At 40.5% G+C, this 19,478-nt stretch overlaps 2 long non-coding RNA genes across 4 annotated transcripts; both read right to left on the bottom strand.

Moving 5' to 3' along the window:
• Positions 1-399: 399 nt before the first annotated feature.
• Positions 400-5,348, bottom strand: LOC309697928. Of its 3 annotated transcripts, XR_014273960.1 has the most exons (4): positions 5,296-5,348; positions 5,093-5,210; positions 1,348-1,502; positions 400-1,073 (listed from the first exon to the last, which is right to left on the bottom strand). It is a non-coding gene; the product is annotated as an uncharacterized lncRNA (long non-coding RNA). The 3 variants fall into 3 exon arrangements; XR_014273961.1 differs by lacking the exon at positions 1,348-1,502; XR_014273962.1 differs by lacking the exons at positions 5,093-5,210; positions 5,296-5,348 and adding an exon at positions 4,710-4,902.
• A 9,932-nt stretch (positions 5,349-15,280) lies between these two features.
• On the bottom strand, positions 15,281-16,359 carry LOC309697885. The gene is made up of 2 exons (XR_014273950.1): positions 16,246-16,359; positions 15,281-15,811 (listed from the first exon to the last, which is right to left on the bottom strand). It is a non-coding gene; the product is annotated as an uncharacterized lncRNA (long non-coding RNA).
• Positions 16,360-19,478: the final 3,119 nt, after the last annotated feature.

Genomic DNA, 19,478 nt, shown 5'->3' with positions numbered 1-19,478 from the left:
TGATGACGTGATCAATCCTACTTCTGGGCCCAAACTACTCTGCGTTTAATAAGGCTGTTGTGTTTTTAACATGTTTTAATGCTTTGTAACTTGTTCTATTTAATCTCAACAAGCCCCTTACAAAAAGTAAGTGATCACTGTCGGCCTCTCTCAGTTTTTATTACAACTATTCATTTTAAAGCTCAGTTTTTAAAACCTTACCATGTAACTACAGCCCAGGCAATGCAGCAGCACATTAATGACTAACCTGTATGTGGATGGATTATCTCAGTTGTTCTCTTGACTGAAGTTTGGTCCGTTTACAGCATCCTGCCATGCCACTGCATTTGTCCCTAACCATCGGGAAGCTACGGTGGCCCTGAGAGGCCAAACGGACTGCAACTTCAGAAAACACTTGCAAAACATTAACAGTGCAGTGAATCCTGCTTGTTCCGTAATATTCAGGACTGCAAACCGAGCAGCATCACTGACTTTCAGCCTGTTGTGTTTGTGGATATATGACTGACTTTAATTATCCACAAAATCATCAGATTCTCTGTAAGATTAAGGTCGACTATCTGGCGTATAAAGTAAAGGCTTTAAAACAAAGTAAATGCTGAAAGTACAAACATCGCTAATGTCACATAACTTTGCCGGCATGTGGCCAACAGTAATGTTCTAATGTTCCTCATTATTAAACATTAGCACATAAATAAGTGACATATTATTCAGAACTTACTTTTGAAAGTTTACTCTTTGGCCACTCCACTTCTTTGAAGTGTCTCCCAGTCCCAGTGCACTTGTTAGCATGTTTTGGTTCGTGCAACTGGTCCGTCCGGTTATTGTCTCCCCAGAAACATTTCTGTTGTATTTTTTTCCTATTTCCGTTGTGTTGTGTGTGCTTTTGCAGCGTTTTTCTTTTTGCAGCATTTTTCTTTTTGCAAGTGTTTTTCTTTTTGCAGCATTTTCCTTTTTGCAAGTGTTTTCTGAAGTTGCAGTCCGTTTGGCCTCTCAGGGCCACCGTACCTTTGTTTGGCCTGCTAGAATGGTGCCCGGAGGCCACGCCCCCTCCCGTGACATCACGTTCCAAAGCCCTATAGACAATAACACCAAATTTAAAAGAAAGAAGAAGAAAAAAGAATGTTACTGTTACATTTTGTTATGACATCATTATGATGTCATAGTAGTGAATCTATAAGTAGGGGTAAGAATCCCAAACTTTCAGTCAGTTTATTTGCAACACTCAAGATTGCAGCATTCAAAGGTAAACCTGAGAAACATTTTAAAACAGTTGAACCTTTAACACAGTCACTTCATCAACACTCTAACATGTCTCAGAGTAAACACGGCAAAAGTCAACAAGCTTACGCTGGCTTTACTACAATGGACCACCAAAATCCAGAGCCAAATTCTGAAGAAACACATTTCCAGCTTCCACTCAAGAGGAAGCGAGGCCCGCATTATGCTGCACAGAATTGCAGAAGTCCCGACAGCTGCTCTCCACCAAGGAAAAAGAGACGAATCTGTGAAGAAAAAACTGTGTTGAAAAGACGATACAGTCAGATTTCAAAAGGCAGCAAAAACAACTCTGAGAGCTACTCTCCAGAGAGAAAGAGGATGAGAATAGACACTGAGAAAAAAGAAACAGCAGTGACTCCGAGCATCCAAAAAGGTTCTTCTTCAAGGACTATCCAACTCCAAGTTCAGAAAAAGAACAATATGAACTTGAGTGATACCAAAACCTCTCAAAACACACCAAAAGACAACAAGAGTCCAGAACAAGCAGCAGTGACACAGAGCATCCAGAAAAGTTATGCGCCAAGGACTTTCCAACAACTAGTTGAGAAAATGGACGTTACGACCTCGAGTGATACCATAACCTCTGAAAACACTCCAAAATACAACAAGAGGCCAGAACAAGCAGCAGTGACACAGAGCATCCAGAAAAGTTCTTTGTCAAGGAATATCCGACACGTAGTTGAGAAAATTAACGTTACGACCTCGAGTGATACCATAACCTCTGAAAACACTCCAAAATACAACAAGAGGCCAGAACAAGCAGCAGTGACACAGAGCATCCAGAAAAGTTATGCGCCAAGGACTTTCCAACAACTAGTTGAGAAAATGGACGTTACGACCTCGAGTGATACCATAACCTCTGAAAACACTCCAAAATACAACAAGAGGCCAGAACAAGCAGCAGTGACACAGAGCATCCAGAAAAGTTATGCGCCAAGGACTTTCCAACAACTAGTTGAGAAAATGGACGTTACGACCTCGAGTGATACCATAACCTCTGAAAACACTCCAAAATACAACAAGAGGCCAGAACAAGCAGCAGTGACACAGAGCATCCAGAAAAGTTCTTCGTCAAGGACTATCCAACACGTAGTTGAGAAAATGGACAATATGACCTTGAGTGATACCAAAACCTCTGAAAACACACTGAAAGACAACAAGAGGCCAGAACAAGCAGCAGTGACACAGAGCATCCAGAAAAGTTCTTCGTCAAGGACTATCCAACAACTAGTTGAGAAAATGGACAATATGACCTTGAGTGATACCAAAACCTCTGAAAACACACTGAAAGACAACAAGAGGCCAGAACAAGCAGCAGTGACACAGAGCATCCGAAAAAGTTTTCCGCCAAAGAATATCCAACACCTAGTTAAAACAATGAACGATATGACCTTGGGTGATACCAAAACATCTGAAAACACACTGAAAGACAACAAGAGGCCAGAACAATCAGTAGTGACACAGAGCATCCAAAAAAGTCCCTGGTCCAGGACTATCCGACTCCCAGGTCAGAAAACAAACGATACGGCCTTGAGCGATACCAACACCTGTGAAAACACACCGAAAAAGAAAGAGAGCCCAGAAGACCAGAGAGAAACAAACGTGTGGATCATTGGGTCCAGTTACATTAGACGAGCCAAGGGTGAAGCAAAAGAGATTTTCGGAGAAAATTTCGGACTTAATACCAAAGTCCAGTGGTTTGGCAAACGAGGAATGCGCTGGGGGGGAGTCCTTCCTTGTTTTTATAAGGAGCTATCCACACAGAGCCCACCTGACATACTGGTAATCCATGCTGGGGGCAATGATTTGGGACTCTTTTCTGCTTATGAACTTTCTTCTGTCATTGAGAAGGAATTGATGCAATTGCACACAGAGTTCCCCTCAATGACAATTGCATATTCATCCATCAATGAGCGTCAAGTGTGGATATATGGAAATCCAGGCGAAATCAATAAGGACAGGAAGACTGTGAATGCCAGCATTAGAAAGGCTGTCGACCGCTTCGATGGAGTGATTATTGAGCATCCGCACATCAGGTTTTTTGACAACTCCATTTTTTTACACAACGGAGTTCGTTTCTCCAAGAAAGGAAATGAACTGTTTCTGACAAGCATCCGCACGGCCATCCAGAAAAGTCTTCAGTCACGTCACTGAAAACTGACTTGAGACATTTCTTTCACAGTCCAGAAAACCATACGTTGTTCATTTTAGGCAATGTGAGCAACATATAGCTAACGTGTGCTCTCTTTTTTCTTTTCCTCTGCCTCTCACCCCCCAACCAGTCATGACAGATGGCTGCCCCTTTCTTAGCCTGGTTCTGTCAAAGGTTTCTCCCTTTTTATAAGGGAGTTTTTCCTTTCCACCGTTGCCCAGCGCTTGCTATTAAAGGAGATCATTCGATTGTTGGGGTTGATAGTTTAGAATCTAAACTAAACTAATAAACATAAAACATCAGGTGAGGGGTTCACATAGCATGGAGCACTACAAAAATTACAAATAAAAACATGTAATTGGTGGCAAATCAAAAATAAAATAAAAAAAATTGAAAAATATCTCTTACTGCTCTGTTTATTTCCTTAAATGAACACTTGTACTTTTTGTCATAGAAGAATAAGAATATTAATATAAATATGAACACCAAGGCGTTCCCAGGCCAGCCGAGAGATATAATCTCTCCAGCCTGTCTTGGGTCTGCCCCGGGGCCAAATGCCTGGTGGCACCCTTGCCTCCATGGGCACCTTAACTCATCACTTTTGGCGCAGAGAATGTATTTTATGAACTAATATTAGTAGGCTGAAGCCTTTTATTTGAGCTGTGATTGTTTTTGTTATTAAGATACATATTAATATGTTTTTTTAAGGATCAAGATGTGGGTTTGTTTTTCCAGCTTTGTTAACAGTTGTTTTTTCAGAGATCAGATGTCCTCACAGGACAACATATACAAAAATATGATTTTACAGAATATGATGCATTGGTGTGGATTAAACAGTGTAATAGTTTTGATATTTACCTTAAAGAGCAGTAACCTTAATCAATATTGCACAGATAGAGAAAATCAGCAAAGTTATTGGCTTTAGTTTTGATATTTTGCCAGTAAAACAGTTTTATGTCTCCTGAGGTCTTTTCATTGTTTTATTGTTTCTTTTGCTAAAGAAAAATATCCCTGCCATTCCTCATTGTTAGCTAATCATGAATCCATCACTGGATCACACCCAATTGCTAGCACAATAATCATGTTTAAGGTTGTGAGCTGGTGTCTGATTTGTGTTTTCGTTAAATTAAGGCATCATCTGCACAAATGAACCACTTCATCAGAAAACAGAAAACTAAGTGTCTGTCATGGTCCTGAGTCTGTGTTGCCTTATGCTTTTGTTCATTCCGAGTATGTATTCTGCTGTGATTTTGCCATTTGTTAGGTTTCTGTTCTTTACCTGCCTGCTCCCACTTCTGTGTTCCCTCTGTCTGTCCTCGGTGTTATTGTGTCTACTTATGAGTCCGCCTGTCAAGTTCAGTGCCCTGTCTGGTTCTCTGTCCTGTTTTATTCTGAAAGTTCATGTTTCATGTCAGTGTGTTCAGTTTTACCACTCCCCTGTCTCGTTAGCCTAATTTCTCCCAGCTGTGTCTCCCTCCCTCCTCCTCAATCACCATGCTAACCAGGTCTTCATCTATTGGAGATTGTTCTCCTGAGGAAAGACAATAAAGACAAAGCACAAATATAAATATCACACACGGAACGTATTACAGTTGTATAATATTGTTATATCATTTAGTAACATTACTGCATCCTATATTATCATTGCATTTGATGGCTCACCTGGTCTTGCTCCACAATTGGTGTTCCCCTTATTCTCATGCAAAGCTCTGTAGTGCCTAAGCATGGATGAGGTGTTGTTGTTATATCCCAGCTCCCTGGCACATAGCAAACACTTCACCTTGTACAAAAGTAAAGCCGCTTAACATAAATTGTATTGCACCATCATTATTATGAAAATACATCTTCTGTAGAAATTTACATACCTTGTTGGGAGGAATAAAATCAAAATGTTCCCACACAGGGGAGGACATCCTCCTGTTCTTAGCTGGCTCCATTCTCTCCTGACTTTCTCTCCTCACTCTCATAAACCTCCAAACTGTCTCCAAACTCTCACTAACCCCAACTCTCCATCAAACACCTACATTTTGAATGAAGTCTGAGGGGTTTATATCGCTGTCATATCTCGCGACAAAGTTCGAACCACTTCATGAACCAGTCACGTGGTACAGCCGGGCAGCGAGGCTTCGGACGTCATCATTTTCAGCTCTTCCCATAAATGAAGCAAGCCTCGATACGCGCATCGCGGAAACGCCCCCTCAATTACTCGACACAAGCTTCGAAGCCTCGATACAGAACGTCACATCACTAGTGTTTGGTTTAAGTTGAGTTCTTTAGGTTTCCCCAGTTTAGGTTTGTTTGCTCCCCGCTCTGCTCCTCCTGTTTTTGTCACCTTATCACCTCTGTAAATAAACATTCACTCGCACCCCAGCCAGTGCCTGCATTTTGGATCCTTTTCTCAATTCACCACACGACTGCTGCGCAGCCGTGAAAGTGTCTGATGCTAAAATACCACATATGTTCCCTCCTATAACAAAAATTAAAAACTAAGGATTGTTTACAGTATGATATTTTTTATCAGATATGTTCCCATTAGTTTGTGTAGGAATTATTAAACTGCATAGTGACAACCAAAAAACTGGTTCACTCACACCTTAGACCGATGTTGGACAACATGCCTTCCTCTAATGTTAAGTCAGTCTTTGCATTTTTTCCAGGTAACTCCCACAGGCATGACATGATGATTAAAGCTTGGATGTGTAATCTGTCGTGTGTATTATGTGCTCTCCAGCAAGATAAATTCATGTTTTTTATATAGTTTAACAAAACTGTTTGCAACATAGGGTACAGAGGCCTGTTGATTCAAACAGGTTTGTTTAGATGCACCTTTTTTGAGTGCATGTTTTGTATGATAAGTTTTAATCTAAATAAACTCTTTAATTAGCAGCTTTAAATAACAGTCATCATACCCTGCAGAATTAGAGACGGAGCAGCCGGGCTATGTAAAAAGCATCCAAAATGCCGAAAAAGATAAAAAGATTGCATACCTGGAAAGTAAGGTCGCTGACCTGGAACAATACTCCAGGATAAACGACGTCATCATCACTGGGCTCCATATTAAACCCCGGTCATACGCTCAGGCGGTGACCGCTGACAGCAACGAGGAACCTGGAGAGCTTGACATTAGCTCCACGGAACAACAGGTGGCTGCTTTCCTGCGGTCCAAAGGGATTGCCCTGGACTGTAACTCTGTCGAAGCATGCCACCCTCTTCCCAGGAGGAACGGCAACATACCGGCTATTATATTAAGGTTTGTAAATCGAAAGCACAAGATTACGCTGCTGAAACAAGGAAGAAAATTAAAAGGATCTAATGTCTTTATCAATGAACATCTAACCAAACACAACGCTGAAATAGCCAAAAAAGCGCGACACCTTAAGAAGCTGGGAAAAATCCAAGGCACTTGGACGACGAACTGCAAAATATTCATTAAACTAAACGGATCACCAGAGGAAGCCAAAGTTCTGACCATTAAAAATATGGCGGATCTCGAAAAATATCAGTGAGCAACACGATCTGGACGGCAAACAAGGTAACAGACAACCACACACTCACTTATGACACACACTGGAAGGAAGAACTCAGATACATCTGGAAGAATCAGCTGCATCAGTCAGACAGTTGCAGAATATGATCAATTGGAACTGAAAACATTTAACTATATGGATCACAATACACACGACTTGGAATATGAAATAGATCCAGACAACAACTTTTTCTCATCTAACAATAACAATTGCTGCTACTATACAAATAAAGACTACAATCAGAGGATTAAAACTGAGAATAAATTATCAATTATCCACTTTAACTGTAGAAGTCTATGCTAATTTTAGTCATATCAAAGAATATCTTAACCAGTTTTCACATCCATTTAGTGTCATTGCCTTATCAGAAACTTGGATCAATATGGAAAAAGGAACAGACTTTGAACTGGAGGGTTATGAATTCACATTTATAACTAGGCGAAACAAAGGAGGAGGAGGAGTGGCCTTGTATGTGGACAAATCCTTGAAATTTAATGTGGTGGAAAAGATGACGATGGTGATTGATAATGTACTAGAATGTATTACAGTTGAAATTTGTAAAGAAAAAAGTAAAAATGTAATCATTAGCTGTATATACAGAGCTCCAGGTAGTAGTATTGAGACATTTAAAGACTGGATAGAAGAAACATTTATTGAAATAGCTCGCAAAAAAGTTTTCATTTGTGGAGACTTCAATATTGATTTGCTAAACCCAAATAAACATAAAACCACTGAGGAATTTATAAACACAATGCACTGTATGAATCTATTCCCTAAAATTACTAGACCTCCCAGGATTACATCACATTGTGCAACTCTCATAGACAACATTTTTGCAAATGACATTGAAAATAAGACTGTAAGTGGACTCCTGATTAACGACATAAGTGACCATCTTCCAATTTTTACAATCTATGATAGGAATTACAAGATCAATAAAATGGACAGTAAAAAAGAGTACAGACGAGTAAGAACAGAAGAAAGAATGAATGCATTTAAAAAAGATTTATTGAAGGAAAACTGGGGTGAAGTATATCAGGAACAGGACGTTAATAGTGCTTATAATAAATTCCTTAGAATATTTACATTACTGTACAATACCAACTGTCCAATAAAGCAATATAGTAGGAAACAGAAATATATGGACTGTCCATGGATAACAAAAGGTCTGCAAAATGCATGTATAAAGAAAAATGCTCTATACAGAGAGTTCTTAAGAACGAGAACTAAAGATGCTGAAATCAGATACAAAAGATATAAAAATAGGTTAACTAATATACTTAGATTTAGTAAAAAGGAATACTATAAGAAGCAATTAGATATAAATAGAAATAATAATAAAAGATTATGGGAAATCCTGAACAGTGTTATAAAATGTGGGACTGGACAAAAGAACTATCCCAAGTATTTCATTTGTAATGACCATGAAGAATACAATATGGATGTTGTGGCAAATAGTCTCAATGAATTCTTTGTAACTGCTGGACCAAATTTAGCAAGAACAATCACTCATCCTGGGAAAGCACAGGAAAAACCCGTTACACTGATTGACAGAAATCCATATTCTATGTTTCTCACAGCTGTTGATGAAAATGAAGTTCTTGAAATTGTCAAAAAATGTAAAAATCACAAATCTTTGGATTGTAATGATATTGATATGATAGTGGTTAAAAGAGTCATTGAGGCTATTATAAAACCATTTACATACATCTGTAATTTATCATTTCAAACTGGTCGATTTCCAGACAGAATGAAAATAGCAAAAGTTATACCTCTATACAAATCTGGAAACAAACACCATTTCACAAACTACAGGCCTGTCTCTTTACTACCTCAATTCTCAAAAGTTCTTGAAAAACTGTTTAAAAACAGACTGGAAAAATTTATAGATAAACATAAACTACTCACTGAGAGTCAGTACGGATTCAGATCAAGCAGATCAACATCATCGGCACTATTAGATTCAATAGAATACATCACAAATTCCATAGACAAAAAGCAATATGTGGCTGGGTTATTCATAGACTTGACAAAGGCATTTGACACTATAGATCATGATATATTAATAAGAAAACTGGAACGTTATGGTGTCAGAGGGGTAGTTTTAGATTGGGTCCGGAGTTATTTAAGTGACAGAAAGCAGTTTGTGAAAATAAATGGTGGTTGCTCCTTATGTATGGACATTGCTTGTGGTGTACCCCAAGGGTCAGTTTTGGGTCCAAAATTCTTCAACTTGTACATTAACGACATCTGTAAAGTGTCCAAAGTATTAAAAATGGTTCTCTTTGCTGACGATACAAACATTTTTTGCTCTGGTGATGATCTGCAGAATTTATTGGAGGATATGACTAATGAAATAAGTAAAGTGAAGTTCTGGCTTGATAAAAACAAATTATCATTAAATTTGAATAAATCTAAACTTATGTTATTTGGAAATAGTAGTTTAAATACAAATGCAAAGATTCAAATAAATGGTGTTGATATTGAAAGAGTCAGTGAAAATAAATTTCTGGGGGTAATAATAGATGAAAAACTTAACTGGAGAGCTCACGTAAGATATATTCATTCCAAAGTATCACGAAGCATTGCAGTACTAAACAAGGCAAAACAGGTATTCGACAGAACATCACTTCATATTCTCTACTGTTCACTGGTTTCACCATACTTAAGCTATTGTGCAGAGGTCTGGGGCAATAACTATAAAACCACATTACATTCACTTTTTACTCTTCAAAAGAAAGCAATTCGAATCATCCACAATGCAGGTTATAGGGAACATACAAACTCACTATTTTTGCAGTCTGAAATATTGAAAATTGACGATATAGTGAAATTCCAAACAGCACAAATTCTATTCAAAGCAAAAAATAAAGAACTGCCAGGTAATATTCAGAGTATGTTTTTTTTGAAAGAAGGAAGTTATAATTTAAGGGGTTTTTGTAACTTCAAAACAATGAAGGTACGTACTACAAGAAAAGGCTTTTGTGTTTCTGTTCAAGGAGTGAAACTATGGAACAAACTGAATATGGAATTAAAGCAATGTCCAAACATAAAACTGTTCAAAAAGAGTTATAAAAATATGATCTTCTCGATCTATAATTTAAATATTTTCCTTTTCTTTAAGTGAATGTCTCTATTTAAAAACAAACAAACAAAAAATTCATGATGTGATATTATAGTATATAGTATATCAGAAATCTGTTCACTATTTTTATTACAAATTATATCAGTAAGGAAGCTGACTAAATATTCACTGATAATTTATGGGACAGGGGTGGGATTAAATAAGTGTATACTTCTTCCCACTCCCTTTCAACATGTAAATTAATCAGAATGTTTTTTTGTATGTAATTTGTATAGTATATTTTTTTTCTCTCATTTCTTTTCTAAATGTACTTGTATATTGTTCACATGTTGAAATAAATTACCAATCAATCAATCAATCAATCAATAAGGGGGCGTGTTCGCAGTCATGTCCAGAGACGCTACACCACGAGTTACTACTGAGCAGACTCTGGCTCCAAAAGTGGAACATGGCAGCGCCCACAAGCGGGATATTTTGGCTTCATTTTCGCAGAATGGGAGGAAGTGCTGTCAGCATCCAGTCTGGTAATAGAAATGGTTCTAATCTTTACAGTTTCTCAGATTGTAGTTTCTCAGGCAGCTTGTTAACATAATCAGCCCTTCACCTTCTTACCAGAATCATACAGTCTAAAACCTGCACGCCTCATCTGGGTAAGAAAGATGAAGTCATTGTGGAAGGACCTAGAACCTCCATTCCTTCTATCAGTGATTTAATGAAAAGACCTCTGTGTCTATGAGAAAGTCTATTTTATGAATTTGGGCCATACTTTGCCTAAGAAAAGGAGTATGCTCACTGGCTGACATGCAAGCTGTTTCACAGTCATAGCCGTCCTCTTGTCACTGTGGGTTGTTTTTTTTATTTTTAAATCCAAGATAGCAACGGTGACAACATTTGTCTTAAACACTCGTGATCAGACTTCATCAACCAATCATGGTAGTCTTCAGCATCTTTTAAATTGTCTGTGGTCCAAGTATGGTCACTTCTGGCTCTCCTCAGTGTCACCTCACCTCTTCATTTGTGTGCAGGACAGCCAGTAGCTGGTCCTGCGGGGAGAGCAGAGCGCCTTCTTTCTGCAGAGAGAGACGAGGCAGGAGGCCACATTTCTGGTAGTAACGCTGAGCTGCCTGCTCACACAGCCACGACACAGAGCAGGAGTTGGCCTCACTGGGATGCAGAGCAATGACCGGCGATTAAACAGAAATTAAAAACAAAACAACAACAACAACAACAAAAAAACACTATACCAATCAGATTGGGATTTATTTTTATGTACTGCTCAAACTTAAAACTTTTCACCGACCTTTGTGGAACTGGGATCAGGAAGACGTCTTCCTGAACCCGGACCCTCATTCTGATTGGTGGAGGAAGTGACGTGGGCATAGGAGCAACCAAAGTTTGAGTTGGAGGCTAGAGTAAACAAAATAAAACATTCAAGCACTGTTAAAACATCTGTATTTAATGTCGTCAACTCTTTGTAGAAAGACAAAGCAGAGTCTGTGGAGGGATCAGAAAGTCTAAACATCAGGAAAGTAAAAGTTTGTCAGGTGATGCTACAAAACACCAAGGTATAACTATATATAAGATCCGAAATGGGCGATGTCATCTTTTACTCCTGGACAAAGCCCACGGCATCCAGGCTGCAGAAATATGTAAAAACAGCTCGCCCGTTTTGATCAGCTCGCGCTCATTTACTTCCACATTCATCACTGTTCAAAATGAATCAGAAATGAAGACACATCATCTTCAAGTTATATCCCCTAGTGACACTGAATTATAGTTATTCTCTCACTGAGTGTGCATTTCCTGAATAATTCATGTGTAGTCTCACTCTGACTATCACCTTTTCACACTTGGAGTGACTTATTCACAATCACTGTGTTGTGTGTATTTCCTTAGTTAGTGTTACTCCATCCGTAACTAACAAACAGCAAAAGAGCATTCCACTTCTGACCTAAGCATGGATAAGGAGAGGTGGGGGCGGTGTGTCTGATCTCCAATCGTCATCATCTGCATCCCCAAGCTGTTCTTTCTCTGAGAGAGGCCTCTACTGGACAGGGAGGAAACTGCAGATCCTGAAAGAAAAAGGGCACAACAAGCTAGAAAAGTGGGAAAAGCACGAAAAAGAAAAACCAAACAAACCCAGTCTAATCTGCAGGCCGTGTCCGAGTTCAAATACTTGTTTTGAATTCCAGCTGCAGAAGATAAGGCAGTTTCCTCTACTCTTGGCCCAGATGAGTGTGGTAAAAAGCAAACTTACAAATCAGATGTCCTTGCAGAGCCTTAACTCCATCATGTACATCCGATATGGACTGAAGCTGTCTGGTGAGGCTTGCTATGAACACCAGCTGCCTGATAATGTTGATGACCCACTCTTTCTGTGAGCCAGCACAGCCTGTGTGTGTGGAGGGATGTCGGGAAAAAAACAAAACAAAAAAACAAAAAAACAATTAGCCTGAATTAGGACTAGTTGTCATCATTTTTTTTCACATAGCCACGGTTTTTTCTATGGTCTGTTTTTGGGCCATTAATGTAGTTTGGTAACAGCATTATGCTTAAAAATGTTCATCTTTTACTGTTACCTGTTGTGGATCACAAAGTTTAAAACTACTTAAAAACACACACAAACACAACAAAGTAACTCCACCATGTGTCTATCCGGTCTTTAAGTGATGACGTGATCAATCCTACTTCTGGGCCCAAACTACTCTGCGTTTAATAAGGCTGTTGTGTTTTTAACATGTTTTAATGCTTTGTAACTTGTTCTATTTAATCTCAACAAGCCCCTTACAAAAAGTAAGTGATCACTGTCGGCCTCTCTCAGTTTTTATTACAACTATTCATTTTAAAGCTCAGTTTTTAAAACCTTACCATGTAACTACAGCCCAGGCAATGCAGCAGCACATTAATGACTAACCTGTATGTGGATGGATTATCTCAGTTGTTCTCTTGACTGAAGTTTGGTCCGTTTACAGCATCCTGCCATGCCACTGCATTTGTCCCTAACCATCGGGAACCCTCACCTTAATTCTTATCCAGTGGAAAAAAGTTCCCCTTCATCACTGTGTTAATGTTATGCTAACATAGCTGTTTCGCTAGTCACATAGCACATCACTATATACCAGCTAGCCAAACTTCAGTAACCCTACAAACATCACTGCTGCTTACTTTCCTGTCTTCATGTATGTCAGAAGTGATAGCAGAGCTGTGCCTTTTAATTTGTTTTAGAAATCCCTCAGTCAGAACCTGGTATATTATATTTAGACGGAAACTAGTGAGCTAACTCTCTGCTAACTTCTAACTTCAGACAGATTTTTAACTCTCAGTGATCATTTGACTTTGGGACCTGCAGTGTAGTTTGGGTCCAGACACGCTAATGACCAGACTTAAAGACCAAATTTCGGGTCACTTTTGCTGGTCCCAAGCCCCAATAAAGAAGCTAGCTTGAAGCTTGACATAAAAAACAATAATTGCTAAGAAAAGTGTAATTTGTAGTTCTAAATATATTCTAAATGCATTTAGATCGTTTTTACTCACTTTATGTCTCTTCCACGATGTTACGTCTCTCTCCTATGTTGGTTACAATTACATAAGCACTTAGCAGGACAGTGGAAAAACCCAGGGCCACAGTGATACTGAGAATTCCACGGTGTTCACTGTCTTCAGCAACCTTACGAGGGCCGGTTGAACGGCTACAGTCTTATCATACACGTGCAGTGTTCCTACAAGCCATAAGGTTACCTTGAGTGAGGAAGATGATGATTGAATGTCCGTCTGAGTCCATAGGTTGAGGTGCAAGCACATTTCTCCCATTCTCCACAGAGGGCAGTGGCGCATAGGTGTGACGTCACTAACACTTAAGTTGCCTTAGAGTGATAGCAGAAAATTGTGAGCGTTACACTTGTATGCGGCTTGACGTAGGCACACATTGGCAGGGATGTGGTTGGAACGGCTGACTAGATAAGGCCTGGTGTCCAGCTAATGAAAAAGAGCCGAAAATTGGGGTGCGGCTGCGCAGGTGTGCACTTTAAATATAGCACTTTTGCCCTGTCATTCCGGGCCGCCGAGTGGCTCATGGGAACGTGACAGGCCCTATGGCAGAGATTGAGGACAGAGGGCAGTGGTTCGAATCCCATGCGGACCATATGCTGGGGACACAAAAAAAAAAAAAAAAAAAATCCCTGGCTCTGAAATTCACTTGCTACGCTTGCTAGAAGCCTACAGGCGAGCCTACAGAATGGGCTCTCTCTGCCTTTTTTTTTTTTTTTTACCCCTGTCTCAAAATCTCTTCCATCAATCAATATTGGTTGTTATGGTTGCTATGGACGCCAAACACACCATGCATTGTCGCTTTCGCAATCTCTTCTTCATGTCCGAACAAACGCTCAATTTTGCCTTCATTAACACAAATTATACATCAAAATGTAGGTATTTTTCTTGCCTTTAACAAAATGGCACTGTCATTATTGTAGGAGTTGCCGTTTTCTCGCAAATGGCCTCGAAGCAACACAGTTAAAAAATGTCCACATTCAAAGTCTATGGAGACTTGAGTGAAAATGACAGCTGAAATTCTGTAACAGAGGCGTTTTCAACTCCTCATATCTCCTAGATGTATTTTTCTTTAGAGACCTGAAAACCGCCTTGATTTTTTTTCCTTTTTTATTAAAGCCTGCTGATTGTTACAGTGAAAGAATGATGTCGACAGTCCGTGTACTTTTGGAGTTACAGAACATTTTGTAAGACGAAGAAACGGCAGTTTTCACCTCTCAGTTGTGGTAAACGCTTGAAATATATTATAGGGCAGGCCGCGGCGTAGAGAACGCGCTTTGGGAGCGAGAGACCCAGGTTGAAATCTAGCCAGTGGCAGTATCTAATATCGTTCCCTAATTCACTTTATAATTACAAATTCTCAACACTTGAACATTCCCACGTGTGTTCTGATCAAAACAGTGCAAGAATGAGCTCTTTAGCTTTTGATTTACAACTTATCCACATTTCTTTGCGGACACTCCTGCATGTCACAAATACATTGCACAAAGCGCATCTGTGGCTGTGTACCATTCGTGGTGCGTTGGCTCCCTCTACTGGTACGCGCCTCATTCAAATGTCGCCACACATTTAAAATTGCAGGGTGTCTTTACACTGTCATAGCTCCTAGATAGATTTCTTCAGAGCTGAAAATCGCTGTGATTATTCACCATAGCCTGCTTTGTCTTACAGTGAAAGAACGATGTCAACGTATAGCATCGTTGGTTACTTTAATTATGTTTGTTTTTTTAAATCAAATCCTACAAAACAGGACCATTGTGACACAAAACCTCTCACACACTAACACAAACTCTTTATACAGATACAGAGCTTTACATGTATAAATAAGGCAGACAAAAATGCATAAAACACAAGCTATCCACAGACTGTCGGTGGACGCCATGTCACTTTATTTTGTTTTTATCTTGTTTCTTTTTGGTGTAGCCTCATTAAACAAAATGTTTATAAAAATGACCACTTTTATTATGAATTATTAGGAAATTAATAATTCATTATTAATTATTTATTATGAACACACCTGCCACCCTCAAGTAGAGGTGGCAGAGAGGAGGCACTTGGAGTTTCGGTCGAGAAAGTGTCCGTGTGACTGAGTCCTGTCCCAGCTCTGCTTCAAGGTCTGTCGGTCCAGCTTGTTGAGGGTCTGAGAGCAAAGACGGATATCCTGGACCAGCTCTGACAAACTGTCCAGGTCTTGACTCTCCCAGGGGCCAGAGACCTGACAACCTGCAGGTTAAGCAACAAAGAATCATTTTATTTCATATCCATAATTTCCATTTTCCCCCCTATAAATATTTGACATCCAAATGTAGCCTGTTAGCTAGCGTTCCGCAATGTTTTCTGCTCCATAAAATGGAAAATTAATTCACAGCTAATCTTTTTTTTTTTAAATCTTTAAACCACACTTCTATATTGTAATGTCTGTGTGTGTAATCATCATGTAACACCTCTGTGCATACATACTAAATGTTCAAACTTAGAAATGCGTCAAAAGGAAACGCACTGATAGCAAGAAAGAAACTGTTGCCAAGTACAACTTTGCACAGGTGATAAAAACATCAAAGAAATCCAAATTGTGAATTAGTGTGAAACGGTGAATCTAAGAATAGCTTTAGAAAAAAAAAAGGAACTCCATGGAGTATCTCCAAGTTCAGACATACCTTCGAGGTTTAGAAGTGTCAGTGGTCGACGGGCCTCTCTGACAGACGCCAGGATGTTGTGAAGTCCCACTGATGTAACAGACGGATTTCCTGACAGATTCAGACTCACCAGTGTGGGACATGACGAGAGGCACCTGTGAAATAATAAGAAAAAGTCCAACAGGCCAGTAAAGAGTGACAATTTAAACAAAGGCAAAGCCCCACTAACATGAGTAATAACTGAGCCGTAGAAATGACGCCCTCACACACACACCTCGCCAAGGTAGCTACACTGCTGTCTGTCAGCCCATTTGCAGCCAGGCTGAGGTGGGTCAGAGAGCACTCGTCCTGCAAAAACACAAAAGTCTTAACCTGATTGCACAATTATATCTTTCGACAATAAATGACATTGCATGATTTTTGCGTGCACACCTGTGACAGGACTTTGGCGAGGTGTTCCAGTGCCGGGTAATCAGCAGGCCCTCTGCAGACAGCTGACAGGTCCACGTGTGTGAGGCAGTGGAAGGGCAGAGTCTTTAACACCAGCTCAAAGTCGGTGGAGCCCAGGGGATTGAGGGACAGGCACACTGCTTTCAAATGGCCTGTGCCTGAACGTTCAGAAGATGTAAAGTTAGTTGCAGTTTTGCTTATGGGTGGGAGTTCAGTGAAGCTTAAGGCTTCAGTCAGCTGCTTGTTAGAGAGTCACCTGTGAGCGCGCTGGCTAGCAGCAGTCGATGCTGCTGAAGGAAATGAGCAGTGAGACCTGCAGAGACCGCTTGGCTAGCACAGGGCAGCAGGACAGCAGACAGGACAGAGACTCAGACACGCCGTCCCCCAGTGGGTTCATACTGAGGTCCAGCTCCTCCAGGCACTTTGAGTGGAAACGAGCAGAAAAAGCAAATGATCACGAGAGCCAATTCTCTCTGACAGATATCATTGATATGAATCAGGTTAGCTTGTTATTAAGATCTAAGGTAGTTATTAAGACCAGAGGTACTTAAATACAGGTTAGATGGTAAACCTGGAGCTGCCACTATTGGCTAGCTGAGGCCCTTACCGGGAATGCAGGTGCACTCTGTCCCTTTAAAGCATTTACAGCCTTCTCCAGGCCGTCCCCTGTAATGCAGTTGGCAGAAATGTCCAGCAGCTGCAGACGAGGCATGGTGAGCGTTGTGGCAATCAGCTCAGGGAGAAGGTTGTCAGACATACGGTTTCCAGAAATTCGCAGCTCCGTGAGGCTGGCCTGAAGTTTTAGGGCACGGAGGAGCGGGCTGAGGGAAGAGGCGGCCAAACCGAGACACTTGGAGTCCTGACACGGAGGAACCCCGGTCCCGAACCTCACATAGCCGGGAGACACGCTTGTTCTCATCTACAGGTAGAAAGAGATGGTACTTCATAACAGAATACAAGAATGCACATGTGTCCGTTTTATAATGCATTTCCTCTGTGTTGCTCACCCACTGCTAGACTTTGACAGGCCTTCTTGTATCGCTCAGGGAGAGGAGGGAGATCCCCACGAGCAAACGTCAGCCAGAACCCGCAACACAAACCCATCAGTTATCCTGCACTGGTGCGGGAAAGTGAAGCCAAGGATTCAATCCCAAAAACTGTGATTCCTTCAGTGTCTTCTGGAAGCTGGCTCCAAAAGCAAGTCAGCATCCAGTCTGGTAATAGAAATGGTTCTAATCTTTACAGTTTCTCAGATTGTAGTTTCTCAGGCAGCTTGTTAACATAATCAGCCCTTCACCTTCTTACCAGAATCATACAGTCTAAAACCTGCACGCCTCATCTGGGTAAGAAAGATGAAGTCATTGTGGAAGGACCTAGAACCTCCATTCCTTCTATCAGTGATTTAATGAAAAGACCTCTGTGTCTATGAGAAAGTCTATTTTATGAATTTGGGCCATACTTTGCCTAAGAAAAGGAGTATGCTCACTGGCTGACATGCAAGCTGTTTCACAGTCATAGCCGTCCTCTTGTCACTGTGGGTTGTTTTTTTTTTTTAAATCCAAGATAGCAACGGTGACAACATTTGTCTTAAACACTCGTGATCAGACTTCATCAACCAATCATGGTAGTCTTCAGCATCTTTTAAATTGTCTGTGGTCCAAGTATGGTCACTTCTGGCTCTCCTCAGTGTCACCTCACCTCTTCATTTGTGTGCAGGACGGCCAGTAGCTGGTCCTGCGGGGAGAGCAGAGCGCCTTCTTTCTGCAGAGAGAGACGAGGCAGGAGGCCACATTTCTGGTAGTAACGCTGAGCTGCCTGCTCACACAGCCACGACACAGAGCAGGAGTTGGCCTCACTGGGATGCAGAGCAATGACCGGCGATTAAACAGAAATTAAAAACAAAACAACAACAACAACAAAAAAACACTATACCAATCAGATTGGGATTTATTTTTATGTACTGCTCAAACTTAAAACTTTTCACCGACCTTTGTGGAACTGGGATCAGGAAGACGTCTTCCTGAACCCGGACCCTCATTCTGATTGGTGGAGGAAGTGACGTGGGCATAGGAGCAACCAAAGTTTGAGTTGGAGGCTAGAGTAAACAAAATAAAACATTCAAGCACTGTTAAAACATCTGTATTTAATGTCGTCAACTCTTTGTAGAAAGACAAAGCAGAGTCTGTGGAGGGATCAGAAAGTCTAAACATCAGGAAAGTAAAAGTTTGTCAGGTGATGCTACAAAACACCAAGGTATAACTATATATAAGATCCGAAATGGGCGATGTCATCTTTTACTCCTGGACAAAGCCCACGGCATCCAGGCTGCAGAAATATGTAAAAACAGCTCGCCCGTTTTGATCAGCTCGCGCTCATTTACTTCCACATTCATCACTGTTCAAAATGAATCAGAAATGAAGACACATCATCTTCAAGTTATATCCCCTAGTGACACTGAATTATAGTTATTCTCTCACTGAGTGTGCATTTCCTGAATAATTCATGTGTAGTCTCACTCTGACTATCACCTTTTCACACTTGGAGTGACTTATTCACAATCACTGTGTTGTGTGTATTTCCTTAGTTAGTGTTACTCCATCCGTAACTAACAAACAGCAAAAGAGCATTCCACTTCTGACCTAAGCATGGATAAGGAGAGGTGGGGGCGGTGTGTCTGATCTCCAATCGTCATCATCTGCATCCCCAAGCTGTTCTTTCTCTGAGAGAGGCCTCTACTGGACAGGGAGGAAACTGCAGATCCTGAAAGAAAAAGGGCACAACAAGCTAGAAAAGTGGGAAAAGCA

The sequence above is a fragment of the Aulonocara stuartgranti genome (genome assembly GCF_965226115.1).
Source record: "Aulonocara stuartgranti genome assembly, chromosome: 20".
NCBI lineage: Eukaryota > Metazoa > Chordata > Actinopteri > Cichliformes > Cichlidae > Aulonocara > Aulonocara stuartgranti.
The sequence above is the reverse complement of the archived record's forward strand: the minus strand, read 5'-3'. Positions and strand labels throughout refer to the sequence as shown.